The sequence below is a fragment of the Pleurodeles waltl genome, chromosome 1_1, assembly GCF_031143425.1.
Source record: "Pleurodeles waltl isolate 20211129_DDA chromosome 1_1, aPleWal1.hap1.20221129, whole genome shotgun sequence".
In the NCBI taxonomy this organism is placed as follows: domain Eukaryota; kingdom Metazoa; phylum Chordata; class Amphibia; order Caudata; family Salamandridae; genus Pleurodeles; species Pleurodeles waltl.
Window position 1 is genome coordinate 478932821 of NC_090436.1, and position 16202 is coordinate 478949022.

Here is a 16202-nt window from a genome sequence, read left to right on the forward strand (position 1 = left end):
CTGTTAAAAAAATTAAAAAACATATAGGGGCAGGGTAGGGCTAGCCTGTTCCCATAGGCCTGATGGAAGGTGTTCAGGAGGGCCTCCTTGGCAAAAATGTAAATTTTCTTTTATCTGCAGCCACTTATCCCTGGCTCTGATAAAAAGTGAGCTCCCTCTTATTTTACTACTTTAACCCCCGAGGTCGGCCTGGTCCCAGGTGGTCGGGGTTTAATTTGTATAAGGGAGGAGGCATGGGACCTCTTCTGGAGCATTTGTTAGGCCCCTGGAGCCCTATTCCCCACCGCTGCTTTTTATTAAAAGGGGAGGGACCACATGCCCACCTCCCTGAGCCTTGATTAGGCCCAAGTGACCCCATCCCTGTGACCACAATTTATTTAAAAAAGGAGGGGGCATGTGCCCCCTTCCCAAGGCCTGATTAGGACAAGGGTCCCTCATAACCTGAGGTTGATGTGCTTAACTAGGGGAGGGGAGCTTGGGTGCTCCTCCCCTTGCCTTTTAGGGTCCCCTGGGACCACATTCCCTGTTGCCAGTATTTACATTTTGGTGAGGGGGCATGTGACACCCTGCCAGAGCCGTTCATCAGACTTCATGCCCCAGGACACAACAGACCTGCAGTGTCCGGAAGACCCCATTCCCTAGGCACTGTAGTCCCCTGCCTGGGATTGTCGCCATACCCTGCCCACACTTTTCCAGACAGGGAACACAACTTTGCTCCCATGTGGGAGCAGAGAAAAATGCTGCTTCTGGTGGGAGCAAACTTATTGGGCCAGCACCGCCAGCACCACAATGGGTGCTGGTGAGGAAGCCAGCTGTGGCAGTGCAGCCTTAGGGCCCTCCTACCACCCAATGATTTTGCTGCATTTGAATCTCATGGGTGGGCACAGGAGCACCCATTAAAAACAAAACAATACTGACTCCTGAGGGCACCAGGTACGGGTGCAGTTGGGGATAGAGCAGGTGCTGCAGGGGCCTTGGGCCCCCCCTTCTTCAGACGATAACTTACAAAAATTAAAAACAAGTGTAGGTACCCTGAGTGGGCACCAGGACACCCAAAGGATTTTCAAAATAAACCAAAAAAATAAATTAGCAGCAGGAGCCGCTCACTTATTATTCATTGCTCCTGCAAGGAGTGCCCCATTATGCCCTAGGGGGTTTTAAAATTAAAAAATCAGCCATTTTTAATGTAATATTGCTGGGAGCTGCAGGGAGGGCAGCAATCTCCCAGCAACATTAAAAACAGTAAGGGCCAGATGTATGAATCTAGCCCATTGCGATTCGGTAATTGCAATTTTTAAGAAATCGCAATTACCGACTCGCAAAGGGCCATGTATCACATTTGCGATTCGGTAATTGCGATTTCTTAAAAATCGCAAATGCAATTACCGAATCGCAAATTGCGATACTGGCCCCATTCGCAGCTATGGGCCTGTTGGCCCATAGCTGCGAATTTTTTGCATTTCCTAAATTGCGATTTCTGAAACTGAAATCGCAATTTGGGAAATGCAAAAGGTCAGGGTGCTGGGGGCCTAAGGCCGCCTCTCCTGCACCCCAAATTTTTTTTTTTTACCATGTAAAGTACGCACATGCCAAAAGGGCATGTGTGCTTTACATGTGAAATTTAAAAATGCAGTTTTACTGCATTTTTTAATTTTGCACCAGGTTACCACCTGGTTGCAGACAATGGTATTTTGCATGTGTAAAATACCATTCTGCGAAAAATCGCAAACTGCAATTCGCAAAATCCAGGTCGCAACGCAGAAAATCGCAATTTTTGCGATTTTCATTTTGTGGTCTGCGAATGCCTTTGATGCATTGCAGACCACAATTTTGCACTCGCAAACGGCCGATTTCGCAGTTTGCGAGTGCAAAATAATTTGATACATCTGTCCCTAAATCTCCAGGGTTTTTGAATCCATGACCTTAGGAGAGCTTGCTCTATTTTTCAAAATCAATTTGAGCTGAAGCTGTGAGCTGTTCAGCTAGAGTACAGTGCCCTATTTTCGTTGGTTCTATGGCTGCACATTGTGGCCTGAATAATGTTAAGAAAACACTTAAAGACATGTTTAATATTTTCTTTAAAATGATGAAACAATCACTATTATTAACCATTGCAGTGTGTGAATTTATGAGACGTATTTGATTATAGTTATTGGCGAGTTTTTGACAATGCCATTAGGTCTATCTAATAAATGTTGATTTGCTAACCCCTTGATAAAGGAAGTAGGCCCAGTCACTATTATTCTGGGATTAGGAGCCTTTGCCAAAGCTAGTGGGTCTGCCATACTCAACACCTTTTACATAACTACATGGCATAGCTTGCCACGTGCAATGGCAGGGGATTGGCCAAAGGACCTGGCCAAGGAGGCTGGGTGTCTGCGGAGGGAGTGGGGCACCCCTGAGGGCGCAGGGCCTGGCTGTAGGCCATTACATAACATTTAAAAAAGTTAGACATTCAATGAAAAAAATAGGGATTAAAGCAACTTTTTATTATATTGAAAAGAGTTGAAATGACATCATTGATGACTACACTGTGCATTCCAGGGGCATGAGTGATAGTTACCTTAGGGCACAAGTTGCAGTTACTTGACATAATTATAACTTGTGAATTTCAGTGGTTTTGTTGATTTAAAATGGTATGTTTTAACTGGTATTTTTTCTCTCTCTCTCTCTCTCTCGCTCTCTCTCTCTCCCTATCTTTATATATATGTACATATATATATATAAAATACATTTGCAATAGTTAGAATTAGGTCAGAGTTTCCATAGGAAGAGCGCTTTTTGTTTATTAATAACTTTGGAGCCATTAGCTTTGTCCTGGACAATTGTGTGCTGATCTGGCAAGTGGGAGCCAAGAAGTTTGGGGAGAGGCAAAAATTTTGATTTCCCATGTTAATTCCTATAAGACATTTTGGGTAGCAAAATCTTAGAACTTTACTCAGAAAGTGTGCTTTTTGTTATTTTGTATACATCTATTCTGCCATTTTTGAGAAATTTTCACTTAAAGAAGTGTTTGTTGTGGTCCTGAAGGAGTTAAAAGGATAGTGATATCTTGTTTGTGTCCAAATATGCTCTGATTAGGCACTTCAACGTGGATAGTCAATACTGATTGGCTGATCATAAACTGAACAATATGTTGTGGCAGCTATTACAGGATTCAGGAGCATGATCCTCTTCCAAATGCATTGCAGAGAAAGTCTTTTTTGATAGTCACTAAAAGGAGCACATATAAGTCATTTAGTCACAATATGACTTATTTGATTGTGATATCATGCACAATTTTAGGACTTGCAGTGGGATCTATGGTGATTTAACCCTGTGAAAAATGCTGATCCTCCTCAAGGTTTTGATGAACCATGCTTAGTAGAAAACTATTTTGTATCATGATTTTCTCACATAAATTATGAACGGTGCTCCATATCCCAAATTGGGAGGATATTTCCAGCATATTTCCATTAACTTCCTCAGCCCTGTGCATCTGACATTCAAAGTGAAACATGTACTTCTAAATATTTTTCTCATGCATGTCAGTAAAACATTCTGACATGCAGAATGAAATATGTACTGTCACCACTGGCAGCAGCATTGCAAAAATCATCCTGTAAAAGGGGGCAAGGTGAGCATACTCTAATCCCAAGGGGCATGTGGGTGGATATGTCCCAAAGGGATGCCCAGAGGGTAGGCCCATTGAATACAGTGTAGAGAAAAAATAGAACATATAAAAACAGATTTTAGTCACAATATCAATGATGCATTAAAAGTACCAAACAAAATTTTAATATTTGTAGTGTGTTTCAAGGTGATTTTAACCTATGAAAAATGCCGCTCTACTTCCAGGATTTGATGAACTATGTCTTAGAGAAACCTGTTTTCTGTCATGATTTTCTAACATAGATTATGGATGGTGCTTCTCAAACTAACATGGGATCATATTTTTTGAAAATTCACACTAGAATCCTCAGCAAATGCAAGAATAAAGTCTGACATTGTGAGTGCATGGAACATATTTTCTGAAAATTCACACTTCTATCCTCAGCCAATGCAAGAATAAAGTCTGACATTCTGAGTAAAGCATGTATTTCCAACAGCAGCAGCCTGTCAGCTGTTTCCACAGTTTTCTACTTCAGCCTCTCACAGTGCTCTAATGAACTACCAGAGTGCTAACATTCTGTATTTTAGTAGAGAAATGTGGCACAGCTGAAGCCATCTTGAAGGTATCAAAGCTGTAGGTATCAAAGCTGTAAAGCTTAAAACATATATTTTAGAAGTACACACAATGAGGGGGTTGTTTTGTCGTAGAAATAATGGTTAATGCTGTAGAAGCCTAAAATAAGGACACATTTTCTATAAATTCTTAAATATCTTTGTCATGTATGTCAGTAAAACATTCCGAGACGCAGAATGACACATGGACTGTCACCACCAGCACCAGCCTGTAATTAATTCCCTATTATTCAACAGCTGCGTCCCACACTGTTCTAGTGAGCAACTGGAGCTCTATTATTATGTATCTATGACAAAGGTGTTGCTCGCCTGAAGCAACCTTGGTGGAATCAAAACTGTAAAACTTTAAAAATGAACACATTGAAGGGATTATTTCTGTCATAGAAAGTATGGTTGGTGCTCTAGAAGACTAAAATGAGGGCACATTTTCTATGAGTTCTCAAATATCTTTTTCATCAATATCAGTAAAATGTTCGGACATGCAGAGTAACACATACTTTCAGCCCCAGCAACAGCATGTCAGTTAACTCCCTAGTAATAATCTGTATCTTTCCAGTGTTCTAATCAACAACTAGAGCACTAACATACTGCATGTGTAATAAACATGTGGCACACTTCAACAGCTCCTATTTTTAGATATTATTGTACAGTACCTAAAAATGGCCTGCAAGGTGCTTACCTGCGTGGTAAAGTCTGTGTGGTAAAGGTACCACGTGATAAAGGCTGGGTGGTAAAAGTAACATACCCATCGAAATATCCTTGGTTCAGTGTCATGGCCAAAGTAGCAGTGAGAGAACTGTTGAAGGCCAGTTGAACCAATAAGAGCTCAAATGCCCTGAATGTTAGAAACAAGACTTTTCAGGAATCTAGCTAAGTAGAAAAATGCAAAACCTAATAGTTAATAATTTGGGGCCAGCTAATCTGGGCAGCAAATGGTGAGAACAGTAAGTCATTTTGCAGACTGGTGTCAGATAAATATCACAAAAGGAGCCAAGAGTGGACAAGAACATCAGCCTTGAGAATTATGTGCAGAATGTTCACAAATTTTATTGGGGATCTGGTACAGGGGAGGTAAATGGTATGGTAGAAGATGAACCATTGAGGCAAAAATAACTCCCTTAATGCCCACAAAAAAAATGATGTATGGTCTTGATTGGATTCCACCTGGTATCGTTAAAGTGAATGCACCTGAGGTCAGAGTCTAGTATAATCTCAGCTGGGAAGCTTTATTAGAAAATCAGTAGTGATACTTTGTGAAATTATAATGCAGCCAAAGTGTTTAGGATAGGTGAGGGATGAACTCAGTGTAGCTAACATTTATGGTGTATGAGCTACAGCGGTGTTAGGAGCCTCCTATGGTGCAGAACACAGAGAACAAGCTAATGTAAATATTATATATGTATTTATTTATTTTATTTATCTGGCCCCAACAGTTTAGCTGCAAGGTAAGAAGGCCTGGCAGTATGTAGAACCTTGTGGGTGAGACTCAATATCTTGTATGTAGCCATATCTTCCACTGGTAACAAATGATGAGTTAGTAGCACTGGGGTGATATGATCAATCTGCAAAGACCCAGGGCAATAACCTGGGGCCTCTTCTGAGGTGAAGATGAAGCGCTGCTTGTCTACAACTCAGCTCACATGCTGCGTACACCGCTTGTACAAAAAAACAAAGGTGCAGCTCAGTACATCAGGGAAAAGGTGGTGTGGTTGAGAGAAGAGATGGAGAATGCAGGCTTTATTAAAGGACCCTGTCCTCAGTTGTGAAATCTGATCTGTCCTCTTTTATCTAATGTCTTCTGCTTTCTTGGTTTGGACACAATTTATGTTGTAAACATAGATAGACTTAGTGTATATGTTTTCTATGATGACTTCTACTATGAAATACAGTCTTAAAATATTCTGTCCTAGATACCTACATAGACTAGTCCTATGTCTGCCCCTAACACTATCCTGTACCCCACTGACTGCAGTTAAATTATGATTCTTCAATGTTCCTGTGTTTGAAATTATTCATTTTAATAATTAGTTGTTGATTTCACTAGAACATTTCTTTCTTTAGTTTTTTTGTCTTTTACATTGTCTGCGTTCATTATTTTGGGTGCAGTCCTGACAGAATATGAGCACATAGTAATTTGACAAGATTCCTGGGGACCTCTATCTGGATAAGATCGAATTATGTGCCCCCTATTTTTCCACTCTTTTCAGTGCCATACTGAAAGGGGGTTACGTTTTTTTAACTTGAGCTGGGGCTGAGATCGTCCCTATTTATAAGAAGGGGTCCAGAGAGCTCTCTACTAATTAAAGGCCGATAAGCCTAATTGGTAGCGCTCAGAAAGTCTTCTCTAGGGCCATCCTGAGTAAACTTCAAGATTGTATGGCCACCTCAGATATGCTGACCCTATTGCAAGCAGGCTTCAGAGAGTGGACAAACACACTGGATCAGGTCTTCCATCTTTATCTATTATACTGGAAGATTGTATAGTTAGGGGGTGGGCGTCTATACGTGGTGTTTGTTAACCTTAAGTCCACAATTGACCTTGTGCCCCATTTAAAGTTATAGCAAACTTTGGCAGATAAAAGGGTACCGCTCTATCTGTTGAACATGATCATAAGGCTTCATGACAACAACTTTGCCTAAGTAAGATATGGGCAGATGGGGAAACTAACTAATAGCTTCTTGGACAATAGGGAAGTCAGGCAGGGGTGTGTCCTTGCACCCACTTTATTTTCCTTGTTTATAAATGATTTAGTATGGTTTGTAGATCACAACGAGTCAGATGCACCCACCTGCCCAACATCAGGGTGCCCTGATGTTTGCAGATGATACATGACACTTGTCTAAATCTCCCATGGGCTTGCAAAAAATCTCGATAGATTTGATAACTTCAGCAGAGTGAAAGCTTTAGACATCAACCTTGCAAAAACTAAGTATATGGTATTTAATCCCTGCCATTCACTCATCCAAATCAAACATTGTGGGGAGCCCCCTAGAGCGAGTCCACACCTTTGAATATTTAAGTATAATTTTGACTGAGCATCTAAGATGGCAGACCCAGATCGCAAAGTTTGGACTAAAACTAGAACAAACCTGTGGGAGCTGTTGAAGGCACTCAGGGCTTCCCGTTATCGCCCTGTTTCTCTGGTTCTAAAGGTCTATAATCACCAGGTGGTGGGAGCTGCTTTGTAATGAGTTGAGGTTTGGGGGCACAGGGAAGTACCCACCTTGAATGCCGCAGAGAACCGCTTCATGCAACAACTGGTTGGCCTTTCAATAAGTAAGCAACTGCTTCCCCTACAGATAGATTTGGGGGTCAAAAGTATCCCTGACATAGTGAGGTTATGGCCTCTTCTGTTTTGGAAGAGGTGTTGGTCATTACCGGAGTTGAACTCTTATCAACAGGGTTTGTCAGAAGTGTTGTGCCTGCCTGGGGTGGCAATCACCTGTGGGTTAAGTATGTGAGGGCCACATTAATGACCATTGATCTTGAGCGCTTATGGATTACTCCAGAAGAGGCATGCTCAATCTCTAAAGAACAAATCAAGATGGCATACTGTTCACATCTAAAGGGCTTACTGTACAGTCTGCCCAATTTGGGCTCAATGACGCAGGTCTTTCTTATGCAGAAAGTTGATTTAGCACTTGAGCAGGTATATATAGATGGATAATATAGAGCCTAGTAATGCAAGAAAGCTCTATCTTCAGTTCAGATATGGGACCCTTCTCCTTCTGTCATGCACTGCCAGGTGGAGTTTTCGCTCTAATCATTCAAATGGTCACTGTTTATTCTGCAACTCAGTACAAGACACCATTGAACATGTTTTATTCTTCTGCCCCACTTGTCATAACATTAGGATCAAATGGGTAACTACACTATTATATAGTTTTGGGGTGAGAGAATTCAAGTAAATTGTAAAAGTTATGCAATCTGAAACCAGGCAATTCTTTACTTTTCTCGTTTTCAAGATTCCTGAGGCTGATGTGGCAGATTAGACAAAGAGCATTTTAACGGAAATACTACAAAGCATTTTATAGACAGCTACTCGACTGTAAATATCTGGTTTGAACTCTCTTGCACATAATATCATGTTGTTTTAACGTTTTCTATGTTTTAACCTATTTTATCATATTTAATATGTCATGGATTTTATTCTTCATTTTTTCACTTATGTATGCATTTGTTTGCTTTTTATGATTATTGATGACGAGATTCTGCTGAATAAAGATTCTGGTATCTGGGAAATTATTTCCTATTGCCACCAGTTGTTGATCTTCGGGTCTTCGTATTATGCTCAATTTAATTATCAGCGATTTTTTTCATAAGAACAATTGCCAAATATGCCAGTTATTCGTTGTTCACCGCTAAAGGTTACTTTTTTGCACACGTTCTTCAGTGATGTATTCATACTTTGCAAGAACACACTAAATCAAGTCTTTCCCAATGGGGTTTATCTATTAATTTTGCAGGTTTATTTCCTAATTTTGACATTTCGGGATCGGATTGATGTCCAACTCTATTTCAAGATGAATACTATTGATTCTTTAGTAAAAATATTTTTTCAGAGTATCTTGTTTCCACTAAGGGGCCATATAAAGTTGCATTGCTTCCCCCTCTTGTTGACCACCGCTGCAGGGAAGAGAAACAGGTAAGTGCATGCCTAGTTCACTCACATGCAAAGGCCCGTAAGCTCCTGCAACTTTAGAATCCTGTGTAAAAAGCAAGAGCTGCAGTTAGGGATGTGGTTTGTGTATGGAAACCACTCAAAAAATTGCCTTGCGTTTGATGATTTCTCGAAGTCTCGCAAGATCTTGCCTCCTTTCAGTCAATGAGGAAGTAGTCTTTTTAAATGCCACACATAGCCCAGCTCTAAACATGAGGCCCACTCAGCCTCTTGAATTTGAATGATGTCTGCCCATCACCATCAGTATCTTGTGGTGTGCCCATAACTAATTTGTTTTTTTCCCAAACTGCTAATGCATATTTTCAATGCATGTTTCTGGAAGGCTGGTCTGAGTCCCAACAAAATCTCTTAGTTCCAAAGACAAAACAGTCCACAAAAAGAACAACACCCTTCAGTGGGACGAGGTGTATTTTGGGAAGCCCATCCTGGTGAGAGTTGTCATAAACCACCCTTGAAAATTTAACTCCCCACACAGTCCAACACTTTCACTACTGTTGCTTAGTATGGAGTAGAAATAGAATATCTGACCACTCGAAAGTCCAACATTTTCCATACTTTTTCTTACACTTACACTGTAGTGAGAATAGTAAATCTGTCCATTGTAACAGCCAACTTTTTCCCTTCTTTTGGTTATATTGGAGTGGGAATAGTAAATTCGATCCTCCAAAGTCCTATATTTTCCCTACTGTTGCGCAGATTGGAGTCTTAACCCCTTCCCCACCGTGGACGTAATGGTTACGTCCGTGGCTGCGGCACTCTGGCACCACGGACGTAACCATTACGTTCAGGTACCATCCCTCGGGGGAAGCGCTAGTGCTCCCCCCAAGGGCCACCACCCCAGGTCAGGGTTGGAAGGGGAATCACGTCCCCTTCCACTTCTGAACCTCCCGCCCCCCCTCTCCCAATGATGTCAGCACGTCTACGGAGGAAAAGGTGAGTTTCTCCTCTGGATGGGGGGGTATTGCACAAAAAGTGGCATTGGGGGAAAGGAAAGGGTTTCCCTTTCCCTCGATGTCTCTTTCAGCATTCCTGCTGCCCGATCGCGGTGCGATCAGGCAGCAGGAATGCCCACTAGACACCAGGGAATTAGTGTGTGTGTGTATGTGTGTGTATACAGTGTGAGGGAGCGACCCCTTGGTTGGGCAATTATATTTATCACCGTTTCTGCCCCCCTTGGGAGCAGGGCAGATCGGCCTTTTATTTGTAGGCCGATGGGGGCAGAAGCCACTAGAAACCAAGATTGTTGTTGTGGCTGTTTTTTTTTGTGTTGGGGGTGGCCCAGTGGGCAAGGGTTGCCCCCAAGGGGAAAAAAGCACAATTGGGCAGTTCTGCCCCCCTTGGGGGCATATCGACCTATTTGTTTTAGGCCCATCTGCCCCCAAAGGGGGAAAAATCCATTTAGCGCCAGGCATTGTGTATGTGTGTGTGTGTGCTTTATGTGGGGGAGTGGCCCCTTGGGCAAGGGTTGCCCCCCAAAGGGGGCAATATAATCTATGTCATTTATGCCCCCCTTAAGGGCAGATTTGCCTCTTTTTTTTTTTTTTTTTTTTGCCCTTCTGTCCCCGTGGGCAGGGCAGAAACCATAAAGATGCCAGGGATTTTTTCATTTTTCTATCTTTTGTTTTTTTTGTGTTGGGGGTGCCCCCTTGGGCAAGGGTCACCCCCATGGGGCAAAAATCACTGTTGGTCAGTTCTGCGCCCCTTGGGGGAAGATCAGCCTATTTCTTTTTTGGCCCACCTGCCCCCAAGGGGGGCAAAATCCACTTAGCGCCAGGGATCAATTGTGTGTGTGCTTGTGTATATTTGTGTACATTGTATATTCTATGACATTTCTGCCCCCCTTGGGAGCAGATTGGCCTCTTTTTTTAGGCCCATCTGCCCCCAAGCAGAGAACACTAGACACCAGGGAAAATTTATAAATGGTTGGTGGTGGGGTGTTTGTCAACTGTCAAAGTATTTGCATTTGTGATTATAACAGTTTATTTCTCCTTTTTGTTCTAGTTCAAAGGGTTTGCTTCCTTTGCTGTGGCTTGTTGCGGTTTTGGCAGTGGTTGTCCTGCGGTTTGCATAGTTGCATGTTTTAGGTAAGTAAACAAATTTACTCCAAAGGAGAATTGTTGCCATGCATGAATGACGTGTTTGTAGGTGGTGTACTGAATGCAGGATTGTGTGTGAAATTGTCCTTAGATTTCTGCACAATGATATTTGTGTTGTCTTATGTCTAATTTGCTTTTCTTTTTTCTTTTTAGTGGGATATCATTGGTGATTGCTGTGGCTGTGCAGAGTAGTTGCTGGTGAGTCAAGCTTTTTCAGGCAAGTGAGCGATATAGTTTTTGAGTTTATAACTCTTAGTGATAAAGCTACACTTTGTTTATTACTTATCTTACACAGTGCTGGTTGTTGGTGGTGCATGTGTCCAGTTACTTTTTGTAGGAAGGGTCATGGCTAGCCGTAGGATGACCGCTCAGTAGGTTGTTGGTGTGCTTTTTGAGTCATCTTCTGACCATGATTATGAGACTGACTCTGCGTCTGAGGCAGAGGAGGAAGTGCAAGATTCTGGAAGTGAATTTTCTGTCAGAGAGGAATCATCTGATGATGAGGCCACTCTCAGTGCTGATGAAGGGCCTGTTTTAGAGGAGGACACTGATGTGTCAATGGTGCAACAGCCATCGGCTGAAAGGTTTCCCATTGGAAGACCTGACACGTGGCTTGCCCCAAACATGGAGCAGCCAAAGTTGCCTGCGTTTACTGGTTTCCCAGGGTGTCGAGTTAATACGCAAAATGTTTTGCCTGTCAACTTCTTTGAGTTGTTTATTGACAATATATTTTTGGAAGAGATTGTTGAGCAGACTAATTTGTATGCAGAGCAGTTTTGGAGGGACAACGCTGCCAGACTTAGGCCACACTCTAGAGCTAGCCGGTGGATTCCCACAAATCTGGAAGAGTTGAAAAGGTTTTAACTTTTTTGATGGGGCTGATGAGGAAGCCATCACTGTATTCATATTGGTCTACTAGTCCCTTGATGGCAACTGCTATATTTCCTGCTATCATGAGTCGTAACCGGTATGAGCTTCTTCTTCTGATGTTGCATTATGTAGATAATGCTTTAGCCTTGCCACAAGATGACCCTGATTCTGACCGTCTTTTTAAGATTAGACCTGTCCTTGATCATTTGGTAGATCGGTTTTAAGAGATCTATGTTACAGGCAAAGAAATATCTGTAGATAAGTCTTTGGTCCTATTCAAGGATCATTTGGTTTTTAGTCAGTACATTCCTAGCAAGAGGGCACGGTATGGAATTAAATTGTATATGCTGTCTGAAAGTAGTACAGTATATGTTTATAATTTCCAGGTCTACACTGTTAGGGATTCCAGTATTGACCCCCTGGTTGTCCACCCACTTTTGGAGTTACCAAGAACATTGTGTGGGAACTTGGTAGACGACTGTTTAACAAAGGTCACCATTTATATGTACATAACTTCTACACTGGAGTTCAGTTGTTCAAGGAGTTGTTCAGAGTGTACACTGTTGCTTGTGGCACAATCCGCTCTAATCGGAAAGGCTATCCAAGAAAGCTTGTCTGTAAAAAACTTGAGAAGGGACAATGCAGTGCCTTGCGGAATGATGAGCTGCTAGCTCTGAAATTTGTAGACAGGAGGGATGTGTACATGCTAACTACCATCCATGATGATAGTACTTCACCTGTGGCTGTTTGGGGTGAAGTTGCTGAAGTGTGCAAACCTGTGTGCATGTTAGACTACAATAAGCACATAGGTGGAGTTGATAGAGTAGATCAGAGGTTGGAACCTCACACTGCTGCTCATAAGTCTTATGTTTGGTATAAGAAATTAGCGGTTCACCTTTTCCACTTAGCAACTTTTAATGCTTTTGTTGTGTTCAAGGATAGTTCTCCAGAGTCAAGGATGACATTTGTGAAATTTCAAAAGTGTATCATAGCGAGCCTTGTTGTGCTGGAACAGGTAAGGGTTCCTAGAGAAGCAGTGGTAGAGGATGTGGCTAGATTGAAAGATCGTCACTTTGTGGCCTATCAATTATTAACAGTGCATTTAATTTTTGTGAAGTCTCTTGGTAATAAACTTTGATTTACTGAACCATCACCCACCCTTGTGCCAAATCCAACCAGTATGTGTGGTAAAAATAACAAAACATGCTCCGCTGTAATCAAGTGTCACAGCACACCTGTGACACGCTAGGTGTCTCGGGTGGGACCCCGATGATGAAGCATGCCACCAATTTGGTTGATGGGTGAGGGGTCTTTTTAACATAATCCAAGTGCATTTCTTTTCACAATTTTAGTGTTTGGAACATCACATAAGTAAGTGGACACATCAAAAAGATCTATTGCAAAATTACCTGTGTTGGGGGGACACCTATATTTTTGGTCCCAGGTGCGGCCTTCAACTAGGGAAACCTACCAAACCCAGACATGTTTTAAAACTAGACACCCCAAGGAGTCCAGGGAGGAGTGGCTTGACTCGATCCCCCAACATTTTCTTACCCAGACTCCTCTGAAAACCTCAAAATTTGCTTAAAAAAGCACATTTTCCTCACTTTTCTTTGTAGGATCACCGCTCCGGCACACATTTCCTACCACCCAGACTTCCCCTCAGTCTCCCAAGTAAAATGATACCTCACTTGTGTGGGTCCCCAAAGCAGAGTCAGCCTAAAAGATGTATAAAAGAAAAATATGTGCTTATCAACTCGCTGTGCTAACCCCTCAATCCCTACAGGTTATTGGCATTTTTCTGTTGCAGGCACCTGGGCCACCCACACAAGTGAGGTATCTATTTTTATCGGGAGACTTGGGGGAACGCTGCATGGAAGGAAATTTGTGGCTCCTCTCAGATTCCAGAACTTTCTGTCACCGAAATGTGAGGAAAAAGTGTTTTTTTTTAGCAATGTTTTGAGGTTTGCAAGGGATCCACGCAAGTTACTCCTTCCTAGACTCCCTTGGGTGTCTAATTTTCAGAAATGTTTGAGTTTGGTAGGTTTTCCTATATGACTTCTGAGCCCAGGACCAAAAACACAGGTGCCCCCCCTCCCAAAAAATTTTTGTTTTGTATTTGATCATTTTGATGAGTCCACATAGTGTTTTTGGGCATTTCCTGTCACAACCCTAGGTTTACCCACACAAGTGAGGTACCAATTGCATCAGGAGACATGGGGGAACACTGGGTGGAAGGAAATGTGTGGCTCCTCTCAGATTCCAGAACTTTCTGTCACTGAAATGTGAGGAAACTTTTTATTTTTTGCCAAGTTTTGAGGTTTGAAAAGGATTCTGGGTAACAGGACCTGGTGAGAGCCCCATAAGTCATCCCCTAGGTGTCTAGTTTTTAAAAATGTCCATGTTTGATAGTTTTCCCTAGGTGTCAGCTGTGCAAGAGGCTAAAATCCACAGCTAGGCACTTTGCAAAAAACAGCTCTGTTGTCTTTGGAAAAATGTGATGTGTTCAGGTTTTGTTTTGGGGCATTTCCAGTCGTGGGCACTAGGCCTACCTACACAAGTGAGGTACTATTTTTATCGGGAGACTTGGTGGAACGCTGGGTGGAAGGAAATTTGTGGGTCCTCTCAGATTCCAGTACGTTATGCCACGGAAATATGAGGGAAAAGTGTTTTTTTGACCACATTTTGAGGTTTGCAAAGAATTCTGGGTAAGAGAACCTGGTGAAAGTCCCACAAGTCACCCTATATTGGATTCTCCTACATGTCTAGTTTAAAAAAATGCACAGGTTTGGTAGGTTTCCCTAGGTGCCGATTGAGCTAGAGGCCAAAATCCACAGCTAGGTACTTTGCAAAAAACAGCTCTGTTTTCTTTGGGAAAATGTGATGTGTTCACGTTGTGTTTTGGGGCATTTCCTGTCGCGGGCGCTAGGCCTAGCCACACAAGTGAGGTACCATTTTTGTCAGGAGACTTTGGAGAATGCTGGGTGGAAGCAAATTTGTGGCTCCTTTCAGATTCCAGAACTTTCTGTCACCGAAATATGAGGAAAAAGTGTTTTTTTGGCCAGATTTTGAGGTTTGAAAAGGATTCTGGGTAACAGAACCTGGTGAGAGCCCACAAGTCACCCCATCTTGGATTTCCCTAGGTGTCTAGTTTTCAAAAATGTGCAGGTTTGGTAGGTTTCCCTAGGTGCCGGCTGAGTTAGAGGCCAAAATCTACAGCTAGGCACATTGCAAAAAACACCTCAGATTTCAAAGTAAAAATGTGATGTATCCATGTTGCGTTTCCTGTTGCGAGCATTAGGCCTACTCACGCATGTGATGTACCATTTCTATCGGGAGACTTGGGGGAACACAGAATAGCAAAAGAAGTGTTATTGCTCCTTGTCTTTCTCTACATTTTTTCCTTCTAAATGTAAGACAGTGTGTTAAAAAGACATCTATTTGAGAAATGCCCTGTGATTCACATGCTAGTATGGGCACCCTGGAATTCACAGATATGCAAATAACCACTGCTTCTCATTACCATATCTTGTGCCCATTTTGGAAATACAAAGGTTTTCTTGATACCTATTTTTCACTCTTTGTATTTCAGCAAATGAATTACTGTATACCCGTAATAGAATGAAAACCTGGTGCAGCTCGTTTGTTGGCTCTGGGTACCTAGGTTCTTGATGAACCTACAAGCCCTATATATCCCCGCAACCAGACGTAATGGTATATTGCTTTAAATAATTTGACATCGCAGGAAAAAGTTACAGAGTAAAACGTGGAAAAAAATGGCTTGTTTTTTTCACCTCAATTTCAACATTTTTATTTCAGCTGTTATTTTCTGTAGGAAACACTTGTAGGATCTACACAAATTACCTCTTGCTGAATTCATAATTTCACCTACTTTTCAGAAATGTTTAGCTTTCTGGGATCCAGCATTGGTTTCACACCCATTTCTGTCACTAACTGGAAGGAGGTTAAAAGCACAAAAATAGCAATAAAAATAAGTGTGTCCCAGTAAAATGCCAAAATTGTGTTGAAAAATTGGTTTTCTGATTCAAGATTGGAAGATGGTGATATTAGCACCGCAAACCCTTTCTTGATGTCATTTTCAGAAAAAAAACACAAGCCTTCTTCTGCTGCCCTTTTTTCCCATTTGTTTTTAAAAACTGAAATTTTCACTGTATTTTGGCTAATTTCTTGGTCTCCTTAGGGGAACCCAAAAAGTCTGGGTACCTCTAGAGTCCCTAGGATGTTGGAAAAAAAGGACACAAATTTGGTGTGGGTAGCCTATGTGGACAAAAAGTTATGAGGGCCTAAGCGCGAACTGCCCCAAACAGCC